Source organism: Geotrypetes seraphini, chromosome 8 (assembly GCF_902459505.1).
Source record: "Geotrypetes seraphini chromosome 8, aGeoSer1.1, whole genome shotgun sequence".
NCBI lineage: Eukaryota > Metazoa > Chordata > Amphibia > Gymnophiona > Dermophiidae > Geotrypetes > Geotrypetes seraphini.
Genome location: NC_047091.1, coordinates 88,663,250 through 88,677,677, shown reverse-complemented (window position 1 = coordinate 88,677,677; position 14,428 = coordinate 88,663,250). Strand labels below are relative to the sequence as shown.

The window sequence follows — 14,428 nt, the reverse complement described above, 5'->3', positions numbered from 1 at the left end:
AATTATTCTGTGGACCGGCAACGGTCCATGGACCGGCGGTTGAAGAACACGGGGCTAAGTCGTGGGCCAGACCCCGCCCATCTCTACCTAATCTCCACCCCAGACCCCGCCCCCATAATAGTACTAATTGCACCTTGCATGTCCCGTGCCTCATCTGGAAGCCTTCCCTCTGACGTTGCAACGTCAGAGAGAAGGCTTCTGGTTCAGGTGCAGGATGCTCGTAAGAGCCACTGCCCGTGGCTTTGTGCACTGAATCAGTTAGGAAGAAGGAGCTGGCTCAAAGATAACGCTGCATCGATCGCACAGTGAGTCGGCAGTTGAAGATCACTGTTTTGGGCCTGATGCACTTGCTGGCCCTGTGGACCGGCAGGAAATTTCTGTGGACCGGCACTGGTCCATGGACCGGTGGTTGAAGAACACTGGTCTACAGTATAGCTTCTGGACCAGTTAGCTGGCTGGTGCCCAGTTGAGCAGTGAAATTATTTGAGCAAGTGACTGATGCCTCTCAGGGGGCATCCCCAGTGAGTCTGGGTCTCTCCCTTTCCTCCTCCAGCTCTCTCCTGTTCTTTATTTTGAAATTGAATCCTGAAAAGACTAAACTCTTTTTAACCAGTCTTACTGACAAGATTAAAGAATCAATGATACATTTTAATGGTCTGAACTATCCTATAGAACAGTCCATAAAAATACTAGGAGTGACTTTAGATCGATATCTTACTTTAGAATAGCATACAGATTTGTTACTCAGGAAATGTTTCTCAGCTCTGGAAACTATGAACAATTAAGAAATATTTTGATACAGTTTCCTTTCATCTGTTGGTTCAGTCATCAATATTGACTATCCTTGAGAATTGCAATATAATTTACTTGGGTGCCTATAAGAAAATTTTCAAAAACTAAGAGTGGTTCAAAACACTGCTGTTCGATTGATTTTTGATTTGAAAAAATGGGAACATGTTACTCCCTATTACCAAAAATTACATTGGTTACCGATAGAGGCCAGAGTTTTATTCATATTTTCATGTATCTGCTTCAAATCAATTTTCGGTATGTTTCGGTATGTTACTATGTCTCCAGGTTACCTTGTTTCCCATTGCTCCTTAAATTACTCAAACAAGCCTACACGTAAAGTCCAGTTATTTACCTACCCTCCTGTCAAATTATATCGTTTTAAGATATTTTTAGAGAGAACTCTCGCTTTTCAGGCAGCTAAATTGAAAACCTGGTTTGGCAAAATTATGCTAGAAGTTCCATCTTACTATAATTTTAGAAAATTACTAAAAACGCAACTATTTGATCAATTTGTAACTTAAGTGTTCTAATGTTGATGCTTTTAATCTATAGGCATTAATTATCTTCTAAAAATAGCTTTTCTTGTATTGTGAATTGGCTGGATGTTCAGCCTTATCTTGCTGTGAAACATCTAAAACCTTTTACTGGTTTGGCGGTACAGTGCTCCCCCGAGATTTGCCCTGCGAATATCGAAAAACTGCAAATACAGTTTTTCATGGGGGAGCCTGAAGAGGGCAGCAGGAGAGGGAAGCAGGAAAGCAGCCAGAGTGCCGCGAGTGCAGGAAATCACTCATGGTTCGCTCCGACCGCTTCTTCCTGCATGAAGTTGGGCCTTATCCAATCAGGAGCTGCGTGTCAAAGCAGCTCCTGATTGGATAAGGCCCGACTTCGTGCAGGAAGAGGCGGTCGGAGCAAGCCACGAGTGATTTCCTGCACTCGCGGCGCTCTGGCATCTCTCTTCTGCCTCTCCCGCTGCCTTCTCCTTGTTGGCGGTTCGCGGTCCGAAAATACAGCGAATGTCCGGGACTGCAAACCTCACCACTGCGCTCACCTTATGAATTCTTGGAGAAGTAGCATAGCTCAGAGGGCTCTTGATGGTCCATCTGCGATTTTGCCTCCCCCCTCCCCCCTTCATGTGTGCAGTTCCATCTTCAGTCCAACTGGCAGCCCAAAGATCTTAGTGTTTGAAGGACTGGCTGATTGAGGCAGGGATTTTTATCCCAGATCCAGCTACTTTTTAGAGCTGAAGCAGGCTCCAGCACTTTCAGACCACATCACAGTGAATAAGTCTATCACAGCCTATGGGCAAAATCGGGGGAGGGAGGCTCTATTTTTGAAGGTTTCAGCCAAATCCTGTAGGGTCCCCCACTTCTAAAATCCTGTTTTCTGAAGGTTGTTTTTGTTTTTTGGGTTTTTTTTACTTTTAGTAAAGTTGTTTTAGGGCTATTTTTTGGTTCCAAAATGCTGTCATGGAAGCCATCCTGATTTCCCAGTTTTTTCAGAGTTCTTCAGATCCTTCAAATCACCTCATTTTGCCTCAAAACTGGTAGAAGTGGAGTCCTCAGACGCTCTTATGCCTAATGCTTGCCAGATCTGCACTGGTTGGATCCTGGAAGAGTGCCCTTGTGCCACACAGCACATGAAGGGGGGAACGGGACCATCAGACATAGCCTCCCCTTTGATTTCTAGGGCTGAGAAACCTTTAGGGGGCCTGTCTACCTGGAGGAAATCCCTTCCAGAACCTCAGAACAGCGGTTTACCTAAGCATAAGAGCATAAAAGCTGCAAAACTGTGAAGCCCAAGAGGTGCAAGTGCTGCCTAGTAAAGCCTTTTTTCCATAATTTGTTACTTTGATGTGAAGAGCTTATTTGGATAGCCAGGTCTGGCAGTGAACCAGGGATTGCACAAGGAGGCTTGGGCTCCCAGGACGAATCGGTGTCATTGGCAGAGACTAACCAGGATCTTGTGGACCTTTCTAACAGGGACTCTGAAGGCAAGGGATCAATCTATATGCCCTGGCTGTCACAGAGCGAGTCTTTCCTGCTGGGCAATATAGGGTCACAGATAGGAGCAAATACACAGGATGCAGTAGTGGCCCTCAACAAAGGGGAAGATCCCACAGTACGCTGGGTGTTCAAGCCTTCAGTGCTATTAGAGCTCATTACTGACTCCCTGCGGGAGTTATAGTTAGACTCCAAGCAGGCCTCTTCCACAGTATTCTATCTTGAGCAGAGTGAGCGCTCAGCCCACTTTTCCCTGGCATCCTGATATGAGTATTTTAGTCATGGAGCACTGAGATGCTTCTGAGGGCTCTTTAAAGGTAGCTTTAAAGGTGACTAGTCTGTATCCTATGGCACAGGAGAAGCAACTTATGGCTCAGCTTAAGGTGGATTCCTTGGTAGCTCAGGTAACCAAGCGCACATCCCTGCTGAGGGAGGCGTAGTATTAAAGGATATGCAGGATCGCAGAATGGATGTGGTCCTAAAAAGACAGTTCAAAGCTTTGGCCTTAGGGATCAAAGCAGCTGCAGAAGCCTCTTTTGTGGCATGCGCTTGTCATATCAAGATGCATGGACTCACCCTGGCAGAGGCCTTTGCTCCAGCTGATTTTAGCAGGGGTAGATTATGTGGCCAGTGCTATCTACGATATCAGAGTCATGAGCAAAGTCTCAGCTTATTCGATTTCAGCCTGCAGAATGCTCTGGATCAGGCAATGAGTAGGAAATTCCACCTCCAAGGCTACTCTCAGCAGACTCCCTTTCAAAGGACAGATGTTTGGAAATGGTCTGGATGATCTGATGGCCAGTGTGGCAGATTGCTGGCCAAAATCTCTGCTTGACAGCAGACTGCAAATCTCTTGAGGTTTTGGGCAGTCTAATTTTTGTAATTTCAGGCGCTTTCAACAAGAGGAGCCTCATCTCAGAGATCCTATCGGGGATGAAGACAGAGATTTACAGAACCTAGGCGAAGCCAAGCCTTCGGGTCAACTTCCAAGAAAGTGCAATGATGCCAAGGCAGAAGTCTTACCCCCGAGGATAGGATGAAGGCTCTCAGTATATGCAGAGGTCTGGGCGCAGATCTCTTCAGACTGCTGGGTGCTGGAGATCATTCAGGGAGGGTACAAGCTAGAGTTCACCTATCCCTTAACAGTCCGTTATCCTCGGAATGGTGGGCCTAGGGCCTGATTGGCCCAGAGGCCTAAGGTCCCCCCCCCCCTTAAGAGGGACCTTAGGTGCCTGGGCCTACCGGAATTGGCCCAGTTGCCTTAGGCCCCTCCTGTGGGCGGGGCCTTAGGCACATGGGGCCAACCCCAATCAGGCCCTAGGCCTGCCATTCCAGGATAACGGGCCTGCCGGCTGGCCGGACTTAAGACCCGTCTGGCCGGCCAACATTCAGGTAAGTTAGGGAGGGTGTCTGGGGTTAGAGGGGGCCTGGGCAGTGGTGGGGGTTCGGGGGGCTGTTTGGGGGTCAAGAGGGTGTGCGTCTCCTGCCTGTAAAGGGGAGGTGGGGGTGCACCATGGACAGGAGGGCCTGGGATCACTCCTACCTGTATTTGAGGGTGGGTGAGGGTGTCGAGGTGTGCTGTGGGCAGGAGGGCCTTGGATCCCTCCTGCCTGTATTCGCGGGGCGGGGAGAAGTTTGGGGGTACCATCTTCGGCAGGAGGGCTTGGGATCTCTCCTGCCGGTTCAGGATTTTGTTGGGGGGGGGGAATCGCAATCATTGCGGTGGGGGGTAGGCCCGTTACAGGATTCTGTAAACGGCATTGTTTTTTGACAGACCCCAGTTACAGAATCCTGCTTTTAGGCAAAGGACTGGCCCCTCCGCCTAAAAGGTCTGGGTTTGGGCATTTGGTGCTTGGGCAATTTTTTGGTCGGGATAGACCTAGTAGCAGTTTGGGCCAATAGATTGCTGAACATGCAGGTAGGCCATTCTCAAAAAAACCTCAATTTGGACTTTTTTTTGAGAATGCACATTTCCCTGCTGCCAACTTCAGTGTCTACTGACTTATGCCAAAGGGGGACTTTTTTTATTATGCTCCTCCACGGGTATCGCTATAACACATTGGGGGAATGTTTGATCTCCATAAATGTTTGTGATTGGTATGGTTATTTTGTTGTTTCAATTGTTCAAATAAAATGTTTAACATGTTTGTTTTACTTTCAGATGCAAAAATTTTTACAGTGATCAGCTCAGCACAGATGTTTTTTTCCCAGCTCAAGCTAATTTGTATCAGCATCATTTTCAGCTGAGTGTGTCCTGAAGAAGGCGTCTTCCTAACGCCAAAACTGAGATCCTTGTTGGAAATTTTTTATATAAGAAACTTATTATTTTGAATAAAGACTTTTTTTGGTTGATTCAAACAACCCCCTTGTCTTCTCTTTGTTGTTGCATCTGTATCCTAAGACAAAGGTCTTTTCTGTTTTTGCCTGTTTGTTTTACTTTCAAAGCAGAACAGATTTGTAGTTTGGGGAGTCTCCCCGCACCACTCCTTCTTATGTGTTCCTGTTTTAGGCTATCACCTGCTTTGATACAAACCGAAGGAAGCAGCAGAACCCTCTGTTGAAAACCTGGAATGGATTCCTTCTGCACAGTTCTCGAGCTTGGGGAGAATGCCCTGCTGACCAGAATGACACAATTATATACTAGAAAAGATATTGGCAAGGTAAGAACCTAATCACTTTTTTTTCCTTTAGTTAATCTTCTCTACTCAGATTTCAAATTATTCTTGTTGACGAGTTCCTGAATAATTTCATGTAGTAACAGTTATGTTTTTAGAAGTGTTTAAAGGAATGAAGGTTCCTTTGTTCTCTAGAATTTTAGATGTCTCCTGTTTTATCAAAATACTGAAGTGCTTGAGTTACACAGTGTTCTTATGAAGCAGAGCATACTTCTGCATTTTTCTACCTCCATCTGCTGGCCAGTGGGGGCAAAACACCCACAAGTTCTGGATTGATCTGGTGGTACTAAAGGGGAAAAAATTAGCAGGTAAAATCTAATGTCTCCATTTCTCTTTTGGTACTGTGAAACTACTCTGTAACAAGGGGATTTATTTATTCTCTTGTCTAAATAGTAGTATTGCGAGATCAAATGATCTTCAGGTGTCCTGAATATCACTGCAGTTTGGTTGTTGTGATAAACAGTAAAATCAGTTGGTATCATTCAGATAAGAATCTGGGAGAAGTCACCCTGAGCAAATTCCATTCCCATGTTTTCTTTTTGTAATATCATCTGGGGCATGCCTCCTAAATCTTCTTTTTATGATCATAAAATGCTAATGAAAAATAAATGCATAAATACTTAGTGATAAGATCTAATGAACCAATTGCATATGAATTTCATAATAGCTGAGTTACATTTGTGTCAACAGAAAAGAAAATGGCTTTAGGAAACTGGCTGAAGGACAGCCACCATCCTTGTGTGACCCACATACTGGCAAATTTATTTTTTTAACCAGGATCTTTTTTTTCAAGGATCAAACTGAGACAATATTAGAGGCAGCTTTAGAGCAAGTTGATAAATTAACAAATAGCAACTCATCAGGTCTAAGTAACATTGCCCAAGGAATTTGAAAGGAACTTAAATGTGAAATTACAAAGCTATCATAGGACTAGAGAGTTGGCAATGTAATAGCTCTCTAAAAAGGGGTCCAGAAATGACCCAGGGATCCATAGATACCTTTTCCTGGAGAATTGAATAAGACCATCATTAGTCATAGGTAAATATGATAACCTGGAAGAGGTCAGCTTGGCTTCTGTAAAGGACAGTTAGGTCTCATTAATTATTGGACTTCTTTAAGCATGATATCAAACATATGACCAAGAGGAAATAATACTTGTGTAGAGCAGCATTTTAGAACAGACATTAAAATCAAAATTGAAATGTCCAGGTCAAGTCAGGATATCTCAAGTTTTGCCAGCATTTTGAAACAGAATATGTCAACATAAATAGAGTCCGTACTAAAATATATGGAAAACCTGACATTTATGAGCTGATTACGTGAACATTTGTTTTAGAAAAGTAAATGTCTAAAAATATCAACAGGTCAAAATAGGACCTAAACATTTACAAGGTCTGTTCAAAAAGTTCCAGGACAGTTTGAATTGTGCACCAACAGGAAGTTATTTTCAGACGTGCTAGGTGGAGTTGAGTAGCTTGAAACCTCACGAGTAACCTCCTTTCTTTCCATTTGTTGATATATGTTTTCATCTCCGAGCAACAGCAGTTTTTGTGAAAGTGTGTTTTCGTGATTGGCTATTTTTCATCATGTGTGACTTCAATGAGCAGTGCTACAGTATGTAGTTCTATTTTAAATTGGGTAAGATTGCTACATTAACTTATGAAATGTTGAAAGTGACTTATGGGGAACATGTCATGAGTCGTGGAAGGTGTTTTGAATAGTATTCACGCTTCAAAAGTTGTCATGAATCATTGGAAGACGCTTCGCGAACTGGAAGACCATCAATGTCAACCGATGATGATCATGTTGATCAAGTGAGGGTTTTGGGGTGCACTAATCTATCTGAAAGTGTTGAAATGACTCTGTGAGAGAATCAGGAGGAAGCGGCCCAAACTTTGGAGGGGAGTAGTCATGGTTTCTGCATCATGACAACGTGCCCACTCACGCCGCTGTCAAAATTTGCGAATTTTGCACAAGAAATGTGATGACAGTTCTTCCTCAGCCACCTTACTCTCCTGACGTGGCCTCTGCTGACTTCTTGTTTCCTAAACTTAAATAAATGCTGAAAGGAAAGCAATTCAACATCATTGAAGCCATAAAGCAAAATTCGACACAGCTATTTTTGGCGATTCCTAAAGATTCATTTAAGGACTGTTTCTAGAAGTAGAAACAACATGGGGAAAAGTGTATATGTAGGGAAAGGGAGTACATTGAAGGGGACCCAATGGAATAAACTGCAAGATTGTTTAATAAATTTTTATAAAATCAGTCCTGGAACTTTTTGAACAGACCTTGTATGTTGTGAAATAGCAACATAAAATGTTGATGAGCCTGGACACTTTTATCTTAGTTTTAAAAACATAAGCATTTATTTTTCCTGAAGCTGTCATAGAGCCTGGTATCTCTTACCAGTTTGGCTTCTGGGGGCAGGGGTGGGGGGACGACCATCAGCACTGGGGTATTAAGAGGACGACCTGCCCTAATTCCTTTACAGAATGCTGTTCAATTGAGTACTTTTCTGAAACCTAGCCCTTCTAGATAGCAAGTGTCAATCCCACCATCATTATTTTTTTGGGACATAGATATTTATTCTGAAATGGGGAATAACAGTTCATTTTATAAGCTTGCCATAGACTTGCCCAAAACAAGCCCAAGCCATGCCTCTTGCCATTTCACATTCTAGATGTGTGTATCTGTTTTGTAAAATCAGAATTTAAGACATTTATGCACCTTATATATCTTGTATAATATATTTTCAAACAGCTTTGATAGGGTTCGTTTTCCAAAGGCTGTTAATAAAACTGAATTGTCACAGAATTGGAGAAAAGTCATAAGAACCTTTTTCTTGCCACTGTTGAAAGACAGGATGCTGATCTAGTGGTACCTTCGTTTGGGCCATAGGTGCCAGCTCTGTGAGTGCTTGAGCACCCCCAATATTGAGCAAACTCTTTGATGAATTTAGCACCCCTAATAATTTGGAAATGCTGGGTTTGATTGTCCTTGTGGATGAACCAGTCGGAAGCAACCAGCTTTAATGTGTTCCTCTCACTCTCTATGTAAGGGATCTTGTGTGTACAGATAGAATATTATTACATAAGAAAATAGGTCCATTAATTTACACTGAGGGTTTATTCTGATTTTAATATTAAACAAAGATTGGCTCATTCATGAAATACTGCACCTGTCTATTGTTTCTTTAAGTGCATTATGCTAATATGTTACACGTGTGACATTAAACTGCAACTAGTACTCCCCTCCCATTTTGGTAATTATCAGGATCACAACAGCATGTAAATAGGCTGAATATTAGAAAGATAATTCAATAAATGTTCTACACATACAGTATATAGACAGCATACTTCTGGCCTAGTGATTTTCCTTGACGTCCCACTGGGACAAAAAGTCCTTTCATAAATGTCTAAATGATTTTCTTCCTTCTCCTTCCCTCTTTACTTCATCCCATTGGAAACTTTGAACCCACCTGATAGCTCATTGACTTGTCTTGCATTTTGCCTGTCTCTCTTACTCCATTGGCTTCATCTCTTAAATGTCAGAATTTCCAAACTTTTGACAGCATCTAAATACAGCATTTTGCAGTATGAAATTTCATGGACCGCTAAGAGCAGATCAGCTTAATCCTTGAGAAAATGTCTCTTCCTTCACGGTCTGTTTCTCCACGCCGATGACAGTCCTGCCTTTCCACAAGCAGCAGTGTTCCTAAATGAAGTTATAAATGTTTGTTGGGGGACATCAATGTTAGTCATATTGTGATTGTTGTACTAATCACCTTTGTTTTACTTCAAGCACTAATTTCAACACAAGGCTGATGTGGTTAAGTGAACACTCAGACCCACAGCTGAGGTCCAGTGAAACAAGTTCACGGGGCAGCTGTTAAGGAGACCATCATAGTGTTTTAATGATTTGTTTTGCAGTAGAACTATGTCAAAAGTGTGTTTTGTAGATCAATTTGCAGGCACAAGTGTAGCTATGTGCACTGAAAGGTGTGTCCTATGCAACTGGCTACCCATTAGAATAGATGAGATTCTAAATGATGAATGCTCTGTATTAGAGAATGACATGATAACAAAATTCATCACCGTTCCCGTCCCCGCGGATAATCGCAGGAAACAATCCTGTGTCATTCTTTAGTGTCTATCTCAACCTCAGTCTTTCTGCAATCAGCATTCTTCAAAGCAAGGCTTTTGAGGGTCAGTGGTTGTGCCCATTCATACTCTGATTCTTCCCTCTCTTCTTAAAGAATGACATGGAGATGTTTTACCATAGTTATTCGTGGGGATAGGAACAGTGACGAATTTTGTCACCGTATCATTTTCTACTGTGTATTTCACCATTATAGCTTTGCTTGTTGTTAGCACATTCACAATTCAACCTCATTCTTAAGGCTGGAGAGTTTGTGTTTTCAACTTGCAAAAACTTTGGTGTGTTTGCTCTGTGTGACTCCCTTTTTAACTCTCCTGAGCCTGTAATGGCTCACATATAAGAGCTGACTTTGACTATTGGAAGCATTTGACTTTGCTCTGCCATTGTTGTATTTGAATCCCCCTCCCTTGCCTCCATGAAGGGTGCCCCAGTATATACTTTGGTTCTCTTGATGGCCACTGGAATGTTTTTATAGGGATAAACAGCCTTAGTGGTGGTAGGATCTGAAACGGGTCATAGCTGTTTCCTTGTTGGCTAACTGGGAATGGTCACAATGAGGCAAGAACACACCAGTATGGCAAATGCAGTCCATAAACCCTCTTAGTAAAAGAAATGTTTCACTTTCCCTAAAGACTGTGTCACAAAGGTTCATGCGAGCCTCTTTAGAAGAGGCTTTTGAAATAATTTGCAGAACCTGAAGAAGATTCACAGGTTTCTCAAACTGGATAATTGGATTTGTTTTGAAAAAATCGAGGCTAATGGTGGCAAAAGCCCTCGTGGAACTGTGCAAAATCCAACATGAGTTTACCAAAGGTCCATGGCAAAAGACTGATTTGATTAATTTGTTGATTATTTTTTTGTCCTCTGTATCGCAACTGTGTTGTACATCTTTATTCCTTGTATCTGCTGCAAGCTCTAAAGGCATCATGTTGAGATTCTTCCATGGAGACCATTACACATGGGATATCACTGCGCCTTTGTGTATATAAGTGTGAATAACAGACATGACGGGGTTCTGTGCAGCCTAACTAGAGTTTAAAAAACTGCATGCACTTTGTTTTATTCCTGTATAAATGATTATTGTACAACAGGTGGCAGAGAGAAGTCTAGCCAACTGATTTTATTGTAGCCACTGAGCTTTATATATAATGTATTATATGCAATTTTATTACAGCTGTTTTTGTTATACTGTAAAATATCCTACCGCTGAGGTTTCTAATATTTATGCCTTTGGCTTATAGATTTCAAACTTAAGATTATTATTTGTGTTAACTTGTAAATAAGTTATATTTACTAAGTATGAGTTTTAATTACAGCCATGAAATAAATTGCATTGAAAGATCTGGGGATTGTTTGTGGTACTGGTATGTTGTAGGCTGACAGTTCCTGCTAATTTGCTTGGATTATATGTGTAGGTGGGTGGAAGAAATCACGTGCTGTTTTGCTCACATAGCCATACCTTGGCATTGGAATTGATGGTATGCCCAGGATGCACTAGCAGCCAGGGCCTACTTTATGCCAGTTCCAAAAGCACTTGGATGTACTTACACACCTCCTTTACCTTTTCATCTGGGGCTCTTAGCAAGACTACAGATCTCAAAATGCTTTAGCAGTCTATTTATTTACAAGGGTCATTTCATAAATAATGCACACTATTTTTTTTTTTAATTTATATGTTTTTATTTATTTTTTTTCAAGTATTTCTTTAAGATCCTTCAATATAGTCTCCCTGCTTTGCAATGACTGAGTCCCAACGTCTGGGAAGCTTCATTATTCCATCCAAGACACCATTTTTGTTCAGTTGCCAAATGGCTTGGGTACCGGCAGAAAAAAGCTCTTCCAGAGATGCAAAATGATGTCCGCGCAAAAGTTGTTTCAACTTTGGAAAAAGGTCGAAGTCTGGTGGACTCATGTCTGGACTGTAGAGAGCATGAGGTAACACCTCCCAGCCGTATTTGTGTAGTTTTTCAATGACAAGTGGTGAGCTCCATCTTCTCTATGGCCAAAAAAATTTTGACAAGCTCAATCAAAAGTCAAACAAATGATGATTTTTGCTTATGATCATGAAGGCATCATCATTACAGACAAAGTTCCATGTGGAAGAAGTATCACAGCAGTGTATTATTGTGATTTTTTGTGAAAAATGTGCAGAAAAATGCACAAAACCCAGCCTCAGTTGCTCTTGCTGGGCCACTCATGTCTGTATTGTAGGGAGCATGAGGTAACACTTCCCAGCTGTATTTGCATAGTTTTTCAGATGACATTTCCTATGTGTGTGTGGGTGAGCGTTGCCTTGAAGAATGAGTCCAGCAGACTTCGACCTTTTTCAATGTTGAAACAACCTACATGTGGACATCGTTTTGCATCTCTGGAAGAGCTTTTTTCCGCCAGTACCCAAGCCATTCGGCAACTGAATAAAAACGGTGTCTTAGATGGAATAATGAAGCTTCCCAGACGTTTGGACTTGGTCATTGCAAAGCAGGGAGACTATATTGAAGGATTATAAAGAAATACTTGAAAAAATAAATAAAACATGTAAATTTTTAAAAATAGTGTTTACATAATTTTACAGTACAAAAAGAAGTGGGAACGGACAATGAGCACTCCACTGAAGAACACTGATGTAAAACCAACTTGTTTATTTCATAAAAGGACACAAGCAGAAGCTGTGGACCCGACACAGCACTGTGTTTTGGCATCTGAGGAACACCAGCATCAGGGGTCACTTGGTCCAACTAACATGCCAGAGTAACCAAAATCACTGAAAAGCTATGACACGCAGCTCCTGATTGGTGAGGCCCGACTTTAGTGCAGGAAGAGGCGGTCGGAGCATACCGCAAGTGATTTCCTTCACTCGCAGGCACTCCGGCTGCTCTCTCCGGCTGCCCTCTCCTGTCTCCCCCCCCCCCACTGGATTTCTTGCCTCATGCACACACAGCTGGTCCGAGATTCCTCGCTGGAGCGCATACCTCCTGTGAGGTGCCCGAATCGCATGCTTTTCTATTCGTTCTTCAGACTTGCTAACGGGCTGTGCAGTGGCTGCCACTGCTATGTTGCTGCCTATCCCTGCGTTTCCCCCATGAAAAACCATATTCGCGGTTTTTCAAGATTCGCAGGGGTTCCTGGGACGGAACCTCCGCGAATATCAGGGGAGTAGGTAACTGCATTTTGAGTAGTTTTTTAAAAAACTGCCCTTTTCATGACATTTGCGTAATTGACTGACAAGTGAGTTCCACAGTTTAACCCCTGCGCAACAGAAGGTCATTTTACCGGTCTCGGCATATTAATAAGGCTGAGTTTTCAGAACGCAGAGATCTATTTGGTAAATAATTGGTCATCTTGCTCTTAAATAATTCTGGTATAGTACCATACAAGAATTGATGACAAATCATTACTGCTTTGTACTGGATTCTAAAAACAACTGGCAGCCAATGTAATTGTTTTAAGATAAGGTGAAATATGATCATATTTCGCTATTCCCATTATCAATCTTGCTATTTCGTTTTGCACAACTTGCAATGCTCTGCACATTGTCTTAGTTTTTTCAAGGTACAGGGCATTGCAATAATCGAGCCTTGACAAAACCATCACTTGGACAACTGTACGGAAATCAAAAGGTGACACAACATAGGTTTTACATGATGTAATAGATGTATTTGTGCAAAACATGCTTGTATTGTCTTAGCAACTTGTAAATTGATTGTAAGGCTACAATCCAGCTTCACACCTAAGACAGTCATGGACTCGCTCACATATTCCAATAATCCAAACTTAAATTTCTATGTAAGCATCTGTCATCCCAACTTGAAACTGTTTCAGTATATTGGTGTGCTGCAGTTAGCAGGGAATGGAGGGGAAAACAATAGAACGTGCCATTACCCAAGTTTCAAGTTTTATTAAAGTTTTGATTTGAACGCTGTATCAAATTATTCAATGCGTTTAACAATAGTAATTTTGGGGGGACAAATAACGACCATTTAAACCAGGGGTGTCCAATGTCGGTCCTCGAGGGCCGCAATCCAGTCGGGTTTTCAGGATTTTCCCAATGAATATGCATTGAAAGCAGTGCATGCAAATAGATCTCATGCATATTCATTGGGGAAATCCTGAAAAGCCCGACTGGATTGCGGCCCTCGAGGACCGACATTGGACACACCTGATTTAAACAATAAAAACATACAATCTTATCTATAGTTATTTGAAGATACATAAAGAATACAAGGATAAATTACATTTGTTTAAAATAAAATAACCAAAAGAAAAAACATTTAGGGAAGAACAACATCAGGAGGGATATTAAAAGGTTTTACAGAAACTTGGTCTAAAAGTAACTGGTTTTATTTTATTTTTTTTATGTGTCTAACTATTCCACCTGGCTTTGTGGGTCCAATATCACAACCAGTATTAGCGCAGCTATATTTTTTCCTCAATCTCAAGAGTTAGGTGCTGCCTCGTACACTCGTAAGAACTTCTGTCCCCAGAGCCTGGCAGTTCCATGTTTTTGACTCTCTATCACTTCTCAACCCTCCCCCAAATAGTTGATCATGGTGGCAAGAGAGCAGATAAAATAAATTGTTTCTTCCTTCTGCCACTGCTGGCTTCCCTTCTGTCTTCTCTCCCTATTTGGCACAACAGCTAATTTGAGGCTTAGGGGGGAAACAGCATTTTGGCTCTGGAGAGGGCTTCACAAAGGGGGAGCACTCCTAACATAATTTATTTACATTTTAGCTCTTGCAGCTGGGAGGTTGCGGCAGCTATTTTAGAAGGTAACTGCGAGGAGGCAGGAGCGAGAGGGCC

At 42.1% G+C, this 14,428-nt stretch overlaps 1 protein-coding gene across 1 annotated transcript in view; it reads left to right on the top strand.

Annotated features, from left to right (window-relative positions):
• Positions 1-10,974, top strand: part of MARCHF2 (membrane associated ring-CH-type finger 2) — an 85,138-nt gene extending 74,164 nt beyond the window's left edge. Inside the window, exon 6 of the transcript XR_004540317.1 lies at positions 4,957-10,974. The gene's annotated coding sequence lies outside the window, so the exon portion shown is untranslated. The remainder of the gene's footprint in view (positions 1-4,956) is intronic.
• The last annotated feature ends 3,454 nt before the right edge of the window (positions 10,975-14,428 follow it).